Raw genomic sequence first — 21,178 nt, forward strand, 5'->3', positions numbered from 1 at the left:
ACGTGCCATAATGACGATTTGACTCGATATTTAATACTAACCTATTATAAGTAAAGCATAGATATAGGCGTATAATAGGTATACATTATAATTTATAATATGGCGGGTTCTAAGACTTCTGCAGACACATATATTATGTAGGTATTTTATAAATTATATTGTTATACTATTATACCTACCTACTAATATTCAGCGGCAACGTACAATAATGATCTTTAAATGGATATGACGTATTTATTTTACCGTTTAAAATATTTAATATCAAATACAATTTTTGAGCATAATATAGAAGGTTAATATATTATAAAATAATATATTGTACTAATAATCTAGCGCATGTTGAGGTATTTTTTATTTTTATTTTTAACACAAATTATTATAGTACTTGTTAGTGTACGTGTATAGTTACAAAAAAAAAAAATATACGTAATATTATTACAACTTACAAATAACAAAGTCCTATAAGTTTAAATAGCTACTTATTTATCTTATACTACAAAATTCACTATACAGTATGTCCCAGAAGTCCCGTATCATCCTTAGCATCTCCACGGAAAATCAATATATTTAAATGCAATTTTTTTTACAGTACTAATTTACTAAGTATGGAAATTCTGATCGAATAGCATAATATTCGATTTTTTTTTTTATCTAATTATTAGATTATTATTAGGTATATAATAATATATCCATAATAAATGCTAAACCAATTTCTACTAGAACTTCATTTTTAAATAATTAAATATTTCCGATTAAGTGTGGGTACGTCCTTTTAATATATTTAAAAGGACGAATTTTATTATGAATATTATAGATCTATTTTATAAAAAAGTGCACATTGCAAGTACCTACGAGTAGATGATGTGAAACGAAAAAATACCCTCACTACACAAGTCTTTCTATGGTTTGTTTTGTAAGAAAAAAAATCACTACTGTCTTCGGGCGAAACGGTTAAGAACTTTTTAACCCTCCGTAAAGAAGTTTCTCTTTAAAAATATGACAATTTCTGACTATTATATTTAAAATAAACATGATTTTTTTTGTAGGTATTTAAAATAACACAAAACAAATATTTCACATGGACGACAGAGTGGCCGAGCAAACTAAGGCGTTAGTTGCGATGTGCACCGCCGTCGGTTCGAACTCGGCCACGGGTGGCATTTTTCTTCGGGCAGTTACGGTGTCCGGAGAGAGAGGTCACCATCCCCCGAGCACCCGTGCATGGCAGATACCTACGGGTTAAGCCCACTTAAAAATAGTACCAAAACAAATACACACGTGTTCAAAACCTACAGTACCCTCCCCACATGGTCGATGTACGTCTAGTATAAATTTGATTTAGCTGTCACCGTATTATTTGTGTCATGTGCCGTCTGATAAGGCCCCAGTACACTAACAAGTATTGTATTTAACACCTGCAGCATCTGGTTTCCATCTAGAACAGTTTTTTTTATTATTATTATTAATATACTTATTTCCGTATACCTTTATCGGTAATAATATATAGTGTTAAATCGATGAATGTAACCCATTATTCATTTCAATTAATAGTATGCATTATGCTTGCTACCTGCAGTATGCTTATAATAGTAGTTAATTAGCATCATTGTATTCGTACAAAATATGCACGAGAACAAGTGCATACAATAATATTTGACCACAACTCATCTTAATGGATTTTTTACCGATTTTGGTTGGTATATTAACATGTTTTCATTTAAAATAGTATTTTATTTCGAATATATTAGTTTCTCATTATAACACTTTTCGATTGTAACTATTTGTTCCTAATACATTTTCATGGAAGCGTGAGAGTGTGATTTACCCGAAGTCGAAATATCCAATCATATTTGTAATTTGGATCTATAAAAAAATCGTTAGTGTTAAAAAGAACGCTGAAAACACTATGTCTGCAAACGAAAACAGTTTATAAATTAAATTAATTTACTAGGTGGTGCCTGCAGCAGATATTGTACGAACAATAAGCCACTCTCTCTGTGGAGGTCCTGCAGGACTCCTGCCCATCATAGTGGATATGAGATACGGTCTTCCATCCGGTCACGTGTGATTATTATATTTTAGGTAGCTACTAATAATATAATATTTTGTATAGTAACTATATTATTATATGTGTCAATGTGTATGCGTGTGTACTGGCGTATTCTTTTGGTGTCAGTTCATTCAAAAATCCACCAGCCTAGGTGACGTGTTTTCCTTGTGACACCGACACGGAATTCCGTTGAAGACGTGTATATTGGGTACCTACGTCTTATTATACCTTGTATTTGTCAGATCAACGCCTTTTTCACACACGCTCATACACATACACCCACTCACATGCACACATACACACACACCACACACACACTCACACACAATGTGTTTACATCTCCGAAATTATTATTGTAACAAAAACCGTCAGCCACCGCCGCCGCCCCGTGTATAACATTTTTGCGTCCTTTCGTTTGAGTGGCGCCGTCGCGTCGCCAAACGGTATACAAACAGTTTTCGATACAATGATAATAATAATAATATATTCTCTCGCGCCCGCTGAGTTATCTACACAATGAGACGCGATGAGATGCACCGCCACAGCCGCCGCCGCCGGAGCACCACCTCCAACGATGCATTTTTTGAATATTTTTATTCATTTGCGTTCATCTCTTTCTCCGTCTTTCCACAAATGCGTGGACGCCGCATCGAGCTTCCGGTGTAGTACTCCTTGGTGGTTGTAGTCATATTTTATTATTATATTTTATGCATTGTGATAATGCCCCTCCCCCTTCCTCTATTCCCCACTAAGAAGGACGTTTGTTATTGTCCGTCGTGTATAGTTTATTTACGACCACGGCCCGCGACAATGACACGGTGGTACATATTCGTGTATATTGTGTAAACTCGTGCAGCATTCGAACTGTCCTCGTAAATCGACTTTTTTTTATTAATAATCCAATACGCGTATAATATAATAATATGTTACATAATGTATACTTTATGCTGGACTCGAAGCGGTTTCAAATCAATGGATTTTTAAAATCCAAAAATACGTTTGACGGCCACTCGAACGATTGGGGTGTCCGGGTGTAAAATGATTTTACACGGTGGGCGCCGACAGAGGGTCTTTATTTATTACGATAAATAATAATATCGTCGGTGTAAAAATATTGTGTGTGAAAAAGGCGTTTGATCCGATAAATAGCATAGATATATGTCCATACGAGACTCGTATTTAGTATAGATATAATATATTATATAGGTACCCGTACGCCCCCTCGACAGCATTCCGTTTCGTCGTCACAAGAAAAACTGAAAACATGCTCACTTATAAAACGTATCATGTTGTTATGATATATTTATTGCGGTAAAACGCAAATTGGCGGTGCGGTGTACTTTTGCGGTATAACGTTTAAACTTTTGAGCGTACAATATTGGCACGTAAAAAGCGCGTTAGTTTTCATTTGACCATTTTATAATGAAATAACTTTAATTTCTCGGGACAAATGACATATTTTGTATGTAAGTAGGGGTTTTCAGAGTACAAACGACCATTGTAATATGGTTGTGTGGGCTAACCGGCTATAGTACGGCCAGCGAAAAATGAGCCATGATTGTAGCGCCTCGGGTGGCGTCTTTTCGGTAGGGTTATATAGGTTTTAGATAGCCCTACTTAAAAAAAAGCCACCTGGGGCGCTACAACCGCGGCTCCTTTTTTGCTGGCCGTACTATAACTGCAAATGGCGCCTGGTGGCTTGGCCCTTACTATTATTGTATCTTATCACATTTTATTACTTCAATATAGGTATCTGGTATATAGATGAAATGATTAATTATTTGTTAATTCCTTTCTTTCAGTATTTTAAGATATTTTCTGAGCAAGCAAAATACGCAAGGCTGGCCAAGGTAATGATTTTTTTTAAACTCAGTTATCAAGATGATATGTACCAATAACAAAATGTTAAAAGTTAAAAGTTAATTTAACTGTAGGTTAACTCAGTTAAGTTAAAAGTTAGTGCAAACTTTTTTTAAACTTTTTATTAAGTTAAAAAAAGGTTAATTTATTTATACAACGCTATCGTACTTAATTTTTTTCCAATCCAAAACTAAATTGACTATAGTGCTAATACTTTATATAATATTTCCATATAAGTTAGATTCGAATGATATACATTTTTAACTTTAAACAATTTACGGTAAATATTTTTTGACATGAAAACAAAATAAATTAACTTAACTTACTTCTAAAAATGAAAAATGAATTTGTTAATTTCATGTTAATTAAAAAAGAAATTTAGTAAGTTAATAGTTAAGTTAACAGTTAAGTTAATGAAAAACTAAAAGTAACTAGTTAAGTTAAAAAGTTTGTTTTATTTTAACTTTTTAACTTAACTTTAACTTTTTAACTCGTTAATGCCCAGCCTTTGATAATACGCAATAAGCTGTTTTGGTATGTTAAAAAAACAATTGTTAGATACTTTTAATTTTAAATATTTTTCATAATTAAGTGTTGGGTATAATATTATATATTTTTTTTTCACTAAAATAATATAGCAAGTATAGCAACGACAGTATTATCAAGGTCAGTTTTCTAATGAATAGTTATCAGGCTACTCAGGTAAAGATAATATAGAATATTAGAATATTGATAAAAAAAACAACCGCATTCCTAAAACATTATGCTAATAATCGAAAAACAAAGTTTAAAACATATGAAAATTTAAATTTTTTCCTATTGAAAAATCATGAAACTGTCGTTTTTTTAGAATAGTATTATGTGATGCTAGTTTTATATAAGTGTAGGTATCTATATTTTTTTTTATTTAAATAATCGTCAAAAATGTATATAATTTTTTTTTTGCATAATTATTGTTTTTGCTAATTTTATTTGTGTTTAGTCAAATAATATTATAGTGTGTATTAAATATTAATATACTATACTATAATACATATGTATGATACAGGCATACAGTTAGAGTGTTCACAATATTATTTTGTTACGAATTAATTATAAATTTCAGTTTAAATTTATATTAATATAATAATATATGAGCCAGTGGAATAAACAAATTATAAAAAAGTTTAACGGAGTTAATTTTTTACACAGTGATAGCCGGTGCAATAAACTGCTAAGTTTCTTATAAGTAAAAAGGTGAAATGGTTATTTCGGTGTGGTCGATATATCTTATTATGCTCGATTTTTTAAAATTAGCTGACACACCTTTTATGCTGAAAAGCTATAGAATTATTATTACCACGATAACGACAAAAGCCTATAAGAAATAGAATATAACGTAAGTACCCTAAAGTTGGGGGTCAAACACAGAGAGTAATTTGACTTATAGCTCGCATAACAGTGAAAGGTTCTACCTCCAAAGAATGTTTGTAAATATACTCAATTCATTTTTTTTTTTTTAGAATTTAGTTGGATTCCAGCCCAACATTTATTATCTAAAAATCTCTCACATTTATTAAGCATCGAGGCATTACCTATTAATTATTATAGTATCTATATTACAAGAAACATATAATATGTAAAAAAAACATTGAAATACATTTTAGCACCCACCTATTGAAAAGTAATTGATATTTTTTAGGACTAAATACTCGTGTAATCAAATGCCATTAGAGCACATAAAATCTTTTTTCCATGCATTCATATTATTTACAAATACAGATAATTAGTTGTTACAATAATATTAGCAAACAGGTAGGCATTATTAATTTCTACAAGTACCTATATTATAATATATGTTTAATCAAGTTATTTAATTCCAACTAACGACGTGCATTGATGACAAAGAGACGAATTTATTTAGATAGATGCAGGTGTTCATCTTATTGTTCCTTTTTAATAAAATCGTCTATTTAAGTGGTTTATTGTCTTGCCCACACAATATATAATTCGAAAGACTTTTGATTTTTATCTTCGATACCTTTTAACGACGTTATCCATCAAGCCGACCCACGGGCCATGACATTCTGCAGATCGATGGAGTAAACAATTTGAAGCTGTAGACTTGTATGGATTAATTGGGCTATAATGCGCTTTTTATCCAAAAGTGTACGTCATTGTGTTTGAACGTCTCACATGTTTATTTGATGTAGTTCTCGTTTTCTCAATGCCTATAATAATCGCGAGTGCCGAGTGGGCCATCGATCTATTTCTGTTGTTAAAAGAAATCGTTTTTGTTCTATATAAAACGAACATCAGCCTACAGTAGCGTCGTTCAGATCCTCTCAGCTTCCGTCACTCACGCGATGTAAAATAGGTCTGTGTGTGTAGGTGGGGTGCGTGAGTATGTATGTGCGCGTGTAGGTACATTGGCTAGACGCTAAAAATGAACCTACGCGGAGGGAGGTATATATACTATATAATACACAATTATAAATGTTCTTTTGTCAGATGAAACTGATTTTTGTTACTTAAAATAGTCTGATAAGTGATAATATTAGTTTATAAATAGTTCACACGTGTATTTCAACAACCGAAGTAAGCCAGAGTGGCTAGAGTCGGGTAAATAATAATATTAGATTCGCTGGTTATGGAAGAGCAGGGACGACCACAGAAAATAAGTTTAGCAGGTGCAACGGATAAAATTCAGTTTAATATCAATTGCTATATTCAAAATGTTTTGTTCAAAATGTGTTCTAAGACACTTAATCTGATAATGTGAAAAAAATTATGCTTACAAAGTAAAAGTATTTTCAATAACAATTACAAATAAATATATTTTTTAAATAGTCATACTTAAAAAGGTGTGTAAGTGGATGTCGCTCTGCTGTACAGTAGGTTACAAGTGGGTCACTGTAATGGATAGTGTTAAATTTGAATACAATGATATTAAAATATCATTGTATAAGAAAAACGATTCTGAGCGAAAACGGTCAGTCAATGATATTACTAAGTATATTTAATGATATTATTGTAAATAAAGTAATTTATATATAACCTATTTACGTGGAATTTTATTTTAAATTGTTAATCATTAGCTATAAAAGTTGAACATTTTATACATTTTTAACTAAAAATAATTATTAAATTTTAAATTTGATATATTTTGTCAATATTTAAAATTTAATTGCTTATAAAAAAAAAATTGTGATGATGGATTTTTTCATCTGGCTTTGAAACAATATACTAGGAGTCTTCTATTAAAATTTAAAGCTTTTTTAACCAACAAATACAATTTTATTGATATTTATAGAAAAAAAATTTTAAAAAATCGAAACTGAAAATATGCGTTAACAGCTCAAAATAAGTCAAAATATTTGGAAAATGTTATGGTGTATAGAAAATGCTAATATAAACATTCAGTCAACATTTCATGTACCTATGGTCGTTTGTTTAAGAGTTGCACCAAAAACCAAAATCAATTTTTTCGAAAACAGATTTTGCGTAAAAATTCCCGTTTTTTCTTTACTTTTGACCCTCCAAAGTACCAACTAGATTCAATTTCCTATCAGATAAGATACTGTTGAAGAAAATCCAAGGATTTTTACCGTCCTAAAAGGTGATGACAGACACACAAAAAAAACACACAATAATTATTGTAAAATCAATACATTTATCGTTTCACTCAGAATCTAAAATGTATCGATAGTAAAATCGATAGGAAGTAGGGAAAAAGTGTTTAATTACTTGAATTTAGAATTTGAAACGTTACCGTGTATTACTATTTATTTATTTATTTATTTCAAACGGTAGTTACAAAGTAATAAACAAAACTAGTTAATATTATAATTTATAAAATATGTATAATAATAGTTTAAATAATAGAAAACAAACAGTTAAAATGAATGGAGATAATGGTAACATGTATGAAATTAAATATGGAGTATCTCAAGGTAGTGTATTGGGCCCTATCTTATTAATTTTATATATTAATGAAATTTATGATATTAACATAGAGGGTTTAATAGTAATATATGCGGATGATACCTGTCTGCTTTTCTCACAATAGTAAATGGGAAGGTGTAGGTATATGAAAAATCTATAACTGGTTTTCGAAAAGTATTACAAATATTGAAAGAAAGAAATCTATCTTTAAACAGAGAAAAAATAGTGTTTATTCCGTTCTCTATTAATAAATCTAATTCTACTATTAGCTCCATATCAATACACGAATGTTCTAATAACAAGAACTGTAACTCAATTTATTAACTGTAAGAAAAATAATAAAGCTCTAAAAATAAGATATTTAGGATTAATTATTGATAATAACTTGAAATGGAACTTACATGTTTAACAAACTTAGGGAACTACCTACGCTTTATAACTTATAATATGTTCAAATTAAAAAAAATAGTTCCAAAGGAAACAATGAGATTAGTTTATTTTGCTCTATGCCAATCCAATTTTCAGTACCTACGTTTTATTAGTATATGGAGTGGCCTTCGAGACAATATGTATTAAATCACCTAACTATTAATCGAAATAACATTGTTAGTATTTGCCTAAATAAGCTTTCACTACAAGGATAAACAATCGAAAATTACAAGGAAAAGGGGTCTTGCCAGTAAGACAATTATATAAAAAAAATGCAATTAAGTATATTCATTATTAAACAACTTGATATTGATCGGTTACATAATTATAATAGTCATAAAAGAGAAATTAGAAATTAATATGATTTTCTAGTTAGATATACTAATAAATCTTTTGGTCATACATTTGTAGATTACCTAGACTTATTATAATTTATTCTATGCCTCTGGATTTTAAAAGAAATATTATTAGATGTAAAAAATTAATATAAAGGATTATTATATAAATATATATTTTTAGAATTGAACAATACTATGTATTAATTTTATACCTTTATTGTAAATGATTGAACTGCTATTCATATATATAATAGTGTATTTTGATTGCTTAAACGTTGTATCATCTTCATTTATTAATTCATTTATGTTAAAACTTTGCATAATTTTCTACTTTTCTATTATTATATTTTTTTAAGTCGTATTATTCATAAATTAATGTACGTAATATTATAAGAAATTATCTAATTGTATTATTTTATAGGTAAATGTAATAACTCTTACTTCCAACACAAGCTTTTAGCTTACAGGAGGTAAGTAATCAAAACTATACCTATTTGTTAAACTTGTTAATTTGTAACCATTTATTTCGATTTCTAATAAAAAAAAAATAGTAATAATACAGTTTTATAATGTGTGGGTACACTGGAACCGGTGTAACAGAATTGCGCACTTTTTATCTTTTTATATTTGAAAAAATATAACACGATTTCGTACTTTTTATCTTTTTATATTTGAGAAAACATAACACGATTACATATTTTCGACTATTTGACATATTTTTGACCATATTATGTATTACGTTATTATTAATGTTGTTAAATTTTTTGAATTTATGCACTTAATTTATGATATAATTTGTTTTTTGTTTCATGAATATATTATAATACACTAAGTTTTAGTATTGTAAGTAAATCATTAAAGATATTGTAGGACAATATTATTGTTAATTTCCTTAATTCCAACATTACAAAAGATTTGTTTTGCGCAATCGTGTTGGGTTTTTTTTCAAATATAAATAGGTAAAAAGTGCGCAATCGTGTTACGCCTTGTTACATTGTACCTACTGGTTCCCCTGACGAATGGTATAACATAATACTTATACAGAAGAGACAAACCGGCGCGGTGTCTCAGCAGTCGCACATCGTCGTCGTTGCTTTGTCGGCACCAATATTTACTAGTAGGTATCATGTCCCTATTTTATACTGTTATCTTAATTATTATTATTGTTATACAATTAAATGTATGTGAAAGCACATATTGTGCTAAAACATTCTAAAAAATCAACTCATTTTTTGATAATCATTTAAAGTTCAAGTTTTGACGAAATTTTATATTTTTTTAAACTAAAAATAATTAATTGTCCTCTAACCATTTTAGTTATTTTGTTGTAATTCAATAAATATAAATCGTAAAGATTTAAAATATTAGCCAATTTGTATACTATTGTTATGATTATTAATTTTCTGTGAACAATAAAATTTTCAAATTACTTGGGTAACAAATAATGTTAAGCTATTTACAACACAAATGTGTCACACCATAATGCCCAGTACATCGACAATGTCTCATAACTTATATTCCATTTTTATGGTAAAAATCAATTAATCTTAGTATCTTACCGAATTAACAAGGCACTATATTCAAATAAATAATAATTTAACATAAAGTATCCTTAGGATCCACCCGTATATATCACCTGGAATGATCGTTGTTTGTACAATGATTAATCGTTAAACTCAAATTTAACACATCTATTGCACTGTTGCAGTGACTTATTCAAAGACGAGTTACAATACAGAAGCGAATTCTTTTTTTACTCCATTAACAAAACAACCAACAAGCATATTGTTCAAGTTTTTAAAAATTTGTCGTCAAGTGTCAACCTTCCCATGAAACAATAATCTAACAATTCTGCCGCTATACCTACCATAATAGGTATATTATATCCAACATTGACTGTATAAATATACAATACTCGTATACAGTCGTACCTAAACGCCTTACTGTGTTGTTTTTCACAGATGAGAAGGTATACATAATATTATTATTATGGATATCGCTCCCAACTCACATCCCGACCAGATGAGTACCTACACTCGTCGATAATATATTAACAACAACACAACACAACACAACCCAACACGGCAACTACAGCAATAGGTAGCAACATCAGTAACGACAACAATATTATAATAGTAATAACAACAATAATATTATTTCTGACAAGTCGGATTAAACTGCGTACCCACCCATATGTTATAATGTGAGCCAGCATTGGCGAGACGGCGTTTACGTTTACAAAGGGCGTACATGAAACGCCGCGGCGAGAGTTGGATAACGACGGTAATCCTCAGCCGCAGATCAGAACGGACGATAATCGTCTTAGTATTATTTTCTTCTCGCCTGCAATTGTGCGTGTGTGTATGTAAAAAGCCGCGTAGGGGTAGTTTTTGGGGGCACAAAAGTGTAAAATAACCTGTACTCGAATCGAACATCAGCTATATGCTCTGATTATAATATTGTATTTATATTATACAGGGCGATTCACCGAACATGCTCACCCCCTTTTTCTTCAATAACGCAATAATGCAGTTATATTTGATTTCTTTATACTGTTTAAATTTTGAGAAGTGCTCTGTGCCCTGTCGTGATATAAACTAATGTTTTTCAAGTGAGAACCACTCTTTTTTACCATACATTATTCAGCGGTTGGTTTTTCTGGAAATATAATAATATATTAATATATAACTACTTACTTGTTCTAATTTTGATTGATATCGGCATTTCCTAAGCGGGTTATCGTTTTATCACATTAAGTCATATTGTTTCCAATAAAATAAATAATACTACCTACTACCTAAATACTTTCAGTTGTGTTGCAGTATCGTTCTCAAGTCTATAATCTCTTTAAATATTAATAATGGATAGCCGATATACGTGAAAATTTGAATAGATCATTTATTTTTTATTGCTTAAAATCATTATTCAGAGTCAAGGAATAATCTAAATCTAAATATTCTAATAAATAAATGAAATATTAGCCACTATAACCATCAAATGTATAGATTTCATGTACTGTCAAGATCACGGGTCACCAATTAATATTTTTGTAAGGCCACACTAAGAATCTGAAAATTGTTCGCAAACCAATGAACGGAAATTATAAATTATAACACTATACAACGTATAATATAAACTATTATTAGTTTTTTATCTTGTCTGCAAACCAGATAAAATTAGTCCACCATCTCGTGACCCCTGTTCTAGGCAGTGTCAGCCTTTCCTAATAGAATTAGCCGTTGTAAATAATGACTTATTTCCGATATTGACGGCAACGTAATCAAGTCATCAACATTTAAAAAAAAAAACTATCTACCTACTTACCAAACAATTTTCTGTAAATTAGAAATTTTTATTTGAGTTTTAGGTTATTTTAAGTTCTCATTTGAAAAACAAAAGTTATTGTATTACTACAAGACAATATATTTCAAATATGACCTTCAATTATAGGTACCTAGATGAAAATTCCAAAAATCAGAATTCTATTGAATAGGTACATTAATAAAAGAAAAAAAGGAGTGAGCATGCTTAGTGAATCACTCTGTATATAATATCAAGAAGGTACTTGTACGATGAATGGATTTATTTCATATTGTATATGTATATGTGTATACTATACATTTATTATATAGCATATAGGTACCTATGTGCGTACGCGACGTACGCACATTATACTATATGTCTGTATGTATACTTTATATATGTATAGCGGTACCGTCGTTTATTGTAGTTGGTTTCTATCTCCGTAAAATATTATATATATATATTTAAAGTATATAATAATATAGTATGTGAGTGTGGTGTACCCGCATATACATATTATTAATATATACCTATATATACCTTCTATATATATATTTTTCACGTCGGCAAACACACAAAAACGCACACACGCGCGCGCGACAATATATAATACATAACATAATAATATACGTATTTATTGTTATTATTATATTATATATTTATATATTGTAAGGCTCGTACATATCTACGTCTCCGACGACAATGTGCGCGGCCTCGCAGGCGCCGATATCATTTGATTCACGTCCTAAAATATAATGCTATATAATATATTATATACATAGGTACTATGTATTATATACCATGACCCTGTAGCTCGGAATATAATAACAATAATAATAATAATACGCAGTACGCACGTCGATCTGTGAATGGGCCCTGCATACCATTATAGACGTACTGCTGCAACACGTCGCGTCTCTGTATAATATATGCGCGATATGTGTTATCCATTAGGTATATGCTCTAAAGCTCGTTTAATAATTATTTATCTGCATATGCATTATGAGATTAAAAGATAAATTGAGCAACTTGGCACTTGCAAGACTTTCTTGCATTTATTTTTATTTACAACTGGCCGAAAAACGAAACTAGAGAGGTACACTATCGTAGACGAAACTACGGTTCTGGCCAGTGGCCGGTAAAACCATGACCTTGCCCAAAATACTGACTGGATAACGTATTGACTTAGGATAATTTTAAAATTAAAAACTTATTTTCATATTTATCATAGGCCTATCCTAATAAGATTTTTTATTTATTTATTATTTTTTATTTAAGATGTTACCCACTTCAACAATACTAAGGTTATTAGCTAACATTTTTTTTTTACATGTTTTATATATCATACAATTATGTTAATATTTACAGTAAAAATTGGTTTGTATTTACATTATAATATTATTATATCAATTAAGCTAAGGTTTGTTTGTTAGATTACCTTTTTGAGAAGAACTTGATAATATTTGAGCCTTGAGGTTTGTTCTTCGATGATAATTTCTTTGATGTTGAGTAGGATACTAAGAATTGTGCGTGTTGGTTAGTATATAGGGAATTCATCGAATACCTATGTGTTTTATTGTAATGCGTGTTTGACATGTATTGAAAATATTCGTGGTCTTTGGTTATTAAAAAGGAATTGTGTAGTAAAAGTGTGCCCGGTTCTTGTTCAGGTGATAGCAATATCTCGACAATGGCTTAGGTATGGAGGTGTATACCAATTGTTTCGCTGAACTTTTGATGGATTCAAGGTTGTTAATCCCAGTAGTGTTGTCACGTCAAGATGGTTTTATTTTTAATTTATGTTAATATGATATCATTAGAAGATATTTTTTCGATGGTGATGTGTGGTATATTGTTACTTGCTAGAAAGGCTGCTCCGTCGGCCGTCACGTTTCCTATTATTCCTACATAGAGAGGTATCCACTTAAATTCAAATTTTTTATATATGTTTGATTAGTTCTATTTTGGGTGAAGTTTTTTGTGATTGAATTTATTAAGGGTTTGATTGGTAAAACAATCTATGGTTCTTAATAATCAATTATTCGCTCATTTGCTAGGACTTCTTCTACAATTTTCATTCTAGCATCGATGTATTTTGATCCCAACATTTTTTTGCTACTGTTAAAGTCATTGAAAAAAATATATGGTTTAGCTAATTAACTGATAATATTATTTAGATCATTAAGTAATAGGGTGGTAGTATCAAGCAAGTGGATATTGCAAATACATATTAGGTTTTTAAGGTCTATAGAAATGGCTTTTACTTAAAGTTAGCTTTCGGTGAGCTGCGAGCGCAGTTGCTTGGAGATTCATTTGACGATTCAAAAAATTCTAATGAATCCTCGTATTTGTAAAGTAGTGTTGGGTCTCAGATTTGTTTCTAAAAATCAAAAGGTAGTTGGTTGGATAGGCATTTTCTCGGTTTTTGGAGAGCATTTATTTTCCATTCAATAATTGATTTCATGATTAAATTATTTTATGAGTTATAAAATGGAGGTTGATAAAATTGATTATGCATTCGAGTGTTTTAGCTTGTGCTGTGTTTTATTGAGGTGGTAGGTAGTGCTCGAAAAAGAAAATTTGATAACCTTGTGGCTTGTTGGCATGTTATAAGTGATCTGTCATTTGCTATTGGCCGAATTTGGTCTAATAAATTCATTAGGAAAGATAATACAATTTTTCTATACTTATATCTACGATCAGAGTGTAGATAATAGATATTCATTGATTTGTTAGTGAAATTATCTAGGATGTATTTAAATTAAAGAAATGTAATTGGTAAGTGGTCATTGGTTGTGAAAAATTCCTCAACTGGTTTTATTTTATTTTTTATACGCCAAGCGGCTTTTACAAAAGAGTGAAAAGATAGATAATATAATATGATAATAATAATAGTATATGATATAACTAAGTAATAATATAAATATAACAGTAAATAAAGAGGTGAACAATAAACAATTAAAGGGCCAAGATCAAACTATATTGGCAGACTTAAGCATTCTGTGGAGTGGTTGTGGATGAAGAAAGTGGAATGAGTGGGAGTATAAAAAGGAGAATAATTACGAACATTGTGAAAGGAAACTTTAAATAGAACTTAAGATAAACGGTCAGATGCATCTATAGGCTTGGTGAGATGTGCATAAATGGACTGAGAATCGATACAATTACAGCGTGAAAACAAAGAAGGCATAATATTTAGATCACGGCTAATATCGGGATAGTTATGGTTCGGTGAAGGTAGTTCAAGAATAAATGCAGCGTACGATGAAAATATATGTTGAACACGCTCAAGTCGTAACTTATCCTTAGCAAGGTGTGAGGGTACCAGACTATAACCCCATAGTCGTGTATGGGTCGAACAAGAGAAAAATACAACGAACGGGGACAATTAGATGACGAGAAGACCTTTGTATTACGGTTAATAAAACCTAAAACCTTTAGAACACGACCCGTTATAACATCAATATGATAGCTGAAAAAGAGAGTGGAACTACATTTACTAACATTCAGAGAAAGACCTAAGTAGGATACACATACATTAAATGTATTTATCTAATACAATTAAACAGACAGAATGTGTATAAATTGTATATAAATGTCTCTATTATGATAATTTTAATTCACCAGTTTCAATAGTGTGTTGTTAGTTTTGATATTAGAGTGAATTGACCTATATTACCAAATTTTTAGATAAGAACATTAGGTATCTGTGCTTAACGTCGTAATTTTTTCAATATTTTAATTTTCAAGTGAGAAATAAGAACAGACTTTGATGTCTTTGACTGTTTTCGATACAAACATGCATTTCACGTCCAAGGAATAGTGAAATTTTACATGCCTATAGCAAAACTTCAGGATGTATTACATTGGTTTTTATATCAATCACTTTATGTACGAAATTATAATTTAATTTAATTAAGTATTTATGATTTAATTTTTATTAAACAAGACATGTTCTCGATACTCAACTGAATAGACCTCTTTAATATTATGCCTGTCCGCTTTATTTGAACTTTAAGTATCGTTTGGCAAATTACGTAAAGCATTGTTTGTAGAATATTACTTGACCGTCATGATTTTTTTTTTATGTGAACGAAGTAGTCTTGAAAAATTTGAAATGTAAGTATAACGTGTATTGTCATTTTCCGTCATTAATAAATCAGTAATAATAAGTCAAAATGATTTCGCTTCTCATTATCTACATTTTTCAGAGAAAATACACTTCGCACCGGGTGCTTTAATGGTGTTTTTTCTCAAGTCCCTAAAAATGTGCAGAAACATATTGATAATTTTTTCAAATTTTGATATATTCACCTCACCCATTGTCCGCTATCCTCGTCCATGGGGGGGGGGGGGGGACTCTCGGACGGTTTCTCATCGGGAGCAACAGCGCGCAGACTACGCGCGTACCTACGGTTTTTGCGATACCTCTCCACGCAGCGGAGACGATCCTCGCCGCCGGCCGTCTGTCTGCGCGTATTGCTGGCGTTACCCCCGGGTCCAACCAGCCGATCAAGTCTCCAAAGCTGTTCCTGACTTCAGCTCCCCTAACTAAGGTGACGACGGTGACGTACTCCGCCTCGTCACATTGCTCTTCCACCGCCGCTTGCACCGCTGGCACAGCGATCACGTCGTCTTTGATCCCTCCATCTGTCCCAGTACTAGATTCATCGTCTGATTGAATAATTGCTGACGAGTCGCAGCCCGCGAACTGGGTCGCATAATACATCAGGTCCGCCAAATCTGCAATCGTAGGGTCTTCTTGGAAGTTGTCAAATACCTACGCTAAATTTTGTTTTCATTATCTCGTACTCGATGTGGTTGATGATATTGCTAATGACGTATTTGATGGTTTTTTCGATCTCTTGGGTTGTGGCTTCGATATTATGTGATTCAGCCATTTTATCTGCAGGTATATTGTGCGCGGAGTCGGAATAATTGCAAATGAGACGATTCCGAATTTCGTCCTAGCGCCGTCGCCGATAATTTAAAACAAACATCGTTTATTAGTAGCCAGCTACTAGTACGACATCATATTATTAATTAGCCAACATCAGCTGGTTTTGGGGCCGTTTATTTTTCCAAACGCCTTTGTTGTTATTATTGTTGATATATTAACTTTCTATACATACGCAGAGGTATACACGTTACATACAATGGTATACAAATAATTAAATAACAGGACGTGATATGTAATTATTTTTAAATTATAAATCATTTTATTTAGTTCACTATAATGAGTCTTTAATGTCCTGTTTCTTTATGTGACTTTTCAAGAATATCATACATTTCATCATTATATACATAATATTTAATTTCATAATATTTTCTGTTCTATATAAATGAAAATTAATTCATTAATTTCGCTTACCTACTTCAGCAATGTTGCATCAATTGAAACGTCAAAAGACGTTGTAGTCTAATGAAGTCATATTTTTTCAATAGTTAGCTATTATAAATACATCATTTGTTATTTTTTATAATTTTCTTTATTATCTATGGCAGTGGTTCTCGACCGGGGTGACATTTCACCCAAGGGTGACATGGACCCAGTGCAGGGTGACACAAAATCTTCACGGAAAAAAAATAAAAATATATATCATAATATTGTTATTTATTGCCACCACTAAGTGTCATATGTAAATAGCATACCTCGAAGTTCATATATGTATTTTTCATTTTATTATACCTTTATTATTTGTTAGTCTATTTGATTTAGTATAAAACATATCCACCTTTATTGTTTTTTTGACGAGGAATGATATAATGAATGAAATAATAATTTAAAAGTATTATTCCCTTACTATATTAAAGTTACTTTTATGTTATTACTTAGAAATAAAAGTTGTTTATACTTTTATTTACGAAGGATAAACGCCGTAAGTAAATTTTAATTATACAATACTGACAAATAATAATAAGAACAAAAGTCACGTTATTGTTTTATTTTAACAAACACTTTGAAAATAAAATTCCCTATAAAAAGGTACTTAAAGACGAGATGAACGAGCACGGAGCAATGTACGTGTAGCTATAGTGAACCTATAGTGAATCATAAGACTGGAGATTTATTAATCTACTGTTGACAGTTGTTGAGCTAGATGACTAATGATTTGGGGAATATGTTTAGTGATGGTATCATTTTAAACCACCGGTTGCTAAAATAAAATTTAATCACTTATCATATCAAATGATTAATTCAGTTAATATTTTTAATTATTTTGGGATACATTTAATACTTCAAAATGAAAATAAATTAGTAAGCAGAATTAGGAAATGTCTCCTATAATGAAAGGAAATGTTTTCTATACAGTTTTATGTACACAGATGCATGCGATATATCGGTTTTATATATTTATCGATGTATGAGTGTTCTATAATTGATTAACGAGTACCAATTGGTTAGTAGAATAATTTTTATTCTAAAATAGTATAATATTTACATTTTTACTCATAAGGGTAAATAAGAGAGGTGATTTGTTGGAGGGGGGGAGTAATATTTATATGGGTTATATGTCAAAGAGTGGCGGGTACGTTATGGTCACTCATGGACCATGAAAGGGTATGGCGGGAAGTAGAGGGGATTGGCAATGGTGGCTCAGATGATTAAAGTAGATGGTATGCAATTATTGCAAAAGTTCTTTAAATAAAGATATAAGAAAAATTCAAAATGTTTTAATGAAAAAAAATTAAAATAGAAAATACAGATGTACCTAGTTAAGAAAATTATGCCAATACGGCGATTAACAACTTATAAATCTCTATTAATGACTTAATAAGGATTGATGAATCAGCAAGAACAGAGGATTCAGAGGACAGAAATCGTTGGAATGAACTGGTAGAAGTTGCAAAACACTTAAAAGGCGTGTAAAGCATAAAAAAACCCTGCGTATAACTTTTATTCAATAAATATGATATTTTACTTTTGAATATTTTGTTATTGATTAATTATAGTAATTAAAAATAAGAACTATGCACATACATTTCGTAACTATAACATAATTTCAATAACTTTTTGAAATTGTCTATTATACAATTATATCGTCTAGACGCTATTGTTCTAATACTTCTATGTTCAAAAATAATTTAGTTTTCAGAATACAATATCAATATAATATTATTATTATATTTTGTGTAAACGGCATACGCATAGGCAATCTATAGTCACGCAGGCGAATTGAGAGTACTGTCATCAGGTCGTCCTATGTAATATTATATATCGTCGGTGGAAAGGCCAACTGATGAATGATGTAACTCTCGTTTTTTTAAAAAGTGAGTTTATAATTGGATACTTGACACATTAATACACCTTCTGGCCAAGTATTGAATATTACATTATTATATAGGTACGTTATTATGGTTAAAAATAATTTATTATAGTAAATAGAAGTCAGATTATTTGACGTTTGTAGTTAGATTAGCTATTACAGTTTATGTCTTTATTAATTATTATCAGTATTAATTTTGAGTTGTTGTACATTAATTCTTATTCATGGTTATTTAATGTTGAAAATATGAAATAAAATATATACTATGTAGTTAGAAGTATATTAATTCGTGGTTGAAAACAATGTAGAATTTATTATTTTGTTATTATGATATAATAGTAAAACCTTAATAACTGTTTTTATAGTTGCTCTTATTCTTAGTGATAACTGATAATAATTTAATAATACTAAACAAAAAAATATGTTTTCATCATAGACATAATAGAATTCTATTATGTCTATGGTTTTCATTACTACTCAATACTTTAAACTTATACCAGCTACACGTAGTAGATAATTAGTTATAATAATATAGTAACTAGTAAGCACCTCGCTACTAGTTATTACTAAACCGGAATGTCAAAAAAAAAAAAAAAAATATTAAATTGTTAATAAATTATGATTATTGATTAATATTTGTAACATTAAACATATTATCATTGTTGTTATACGACTCATAGTATATTTTATTATCACTAACGATGATAATATTCAGTAGAAGCACTAAACAATTCAAATGACATTAACTTTAAGTATTGGTGTATTGGTGTTATACCTATAATATTGTATTTGGTTTTTGCTATCGGATAGTTGGAGATTTCGCATTTACAATGTAACTATGGATATATAATATAATATATAAGTATATAATAAAAAATTAGGTACTGTAAATTTATAATGAAGTTAGCGGATAATTTTTTAGTCAGCTGGGCTTTTGTTAAATTTAAAAGGAAAATTGTCGATCAAATAAAAACAAAATTATTCTACTGCCTATTTGTATTCTATTCATAATGAATCACAATATTATAATTAAAGTAAAAAAAAAAACATTATCTCATACAAGATAGGTACAAAATTACACATTTGAAAAGTTTCTATATACTTTCTTATTTAAGTATAGAATATTATTAAAAAATTACGAACACAATAATTGTATGTATTATGTAATTACTCATTAAACGTAAAACGAGTTGTCGCGTTGGTATTAATGCTCTTACGAAAAACCTTGTACTAAGCAAGGTGAATTTATAAATTCACCTTGTTATATGAAAATTACATAAATAATATCGTTATTATTCTAATAAAACTATAAACTATGAACTAAAATAGTATAATTATGTTTGATAAATTGTAATGTATAACGTCATAAATTTACAGCAAAGTAGGAAACATTGAAGCTTAAAATGTAAATCTAAGCCGTAAATTATACAAAACAAATGTGTAAAAATAGCTCTGAAAGCCACCTGTTCATACTAAACAAACTAAGCAAACAACTCCACAACCAATACCGGAAGACCGTACACGGCCAGTCGGATCAATGGACAACTCAATAGGAGAAGCCTTACATTACCGAATAGGAAAAAATAACAACAATTAATAATCAACTTAAACCACGTCTGTGGCTTACCACCAAGATGTTTCATCATCAGGACACGATGATAATATTGACAAAAAAATAAAAAGAATGATATAAATCCGTCTACAAGACTATACAACCAACTGAGGTCTCAGATTAGAACTAGATTAGTGTGCCGCAACCTTTCAAGGTCTTATTGCTCGGTTGATCATATCGCTCTCCTGACATGACGATGATCGTATAATGATATAATTATAAAAAATTGCCATATCCGTATTTTCAAAACCGATTTCGCGGGCGTAATAATATAATTATTTTATTGTTGGCACGTCTTTGGTTCGGACGAGTTGGCGGGATTAGTTTGGCCACCAGCCGAGGTCACACTGTTTGGTTGTGAACGCTGGCCTTTCCCGCGTTTTCCAAATTGGAG

Source organism: Acyrthosiphon pisum, chromosome A1 (genome assembly GCF_005508785.2).
Source record: "Acyrthosiphon pisum isolate AL4f chromosome A1, pea_aphid_22Mar2018_4r6ur, whole genome shotgun sequence".
NCBI classification, from domain to species: domain Eukaryota; kingdom Metazoa; phylum Arthropoda; class Insecta; order Hemiptera; family Aphididae; genus Acyrthosiphon; species Acyrthosiphon pisum.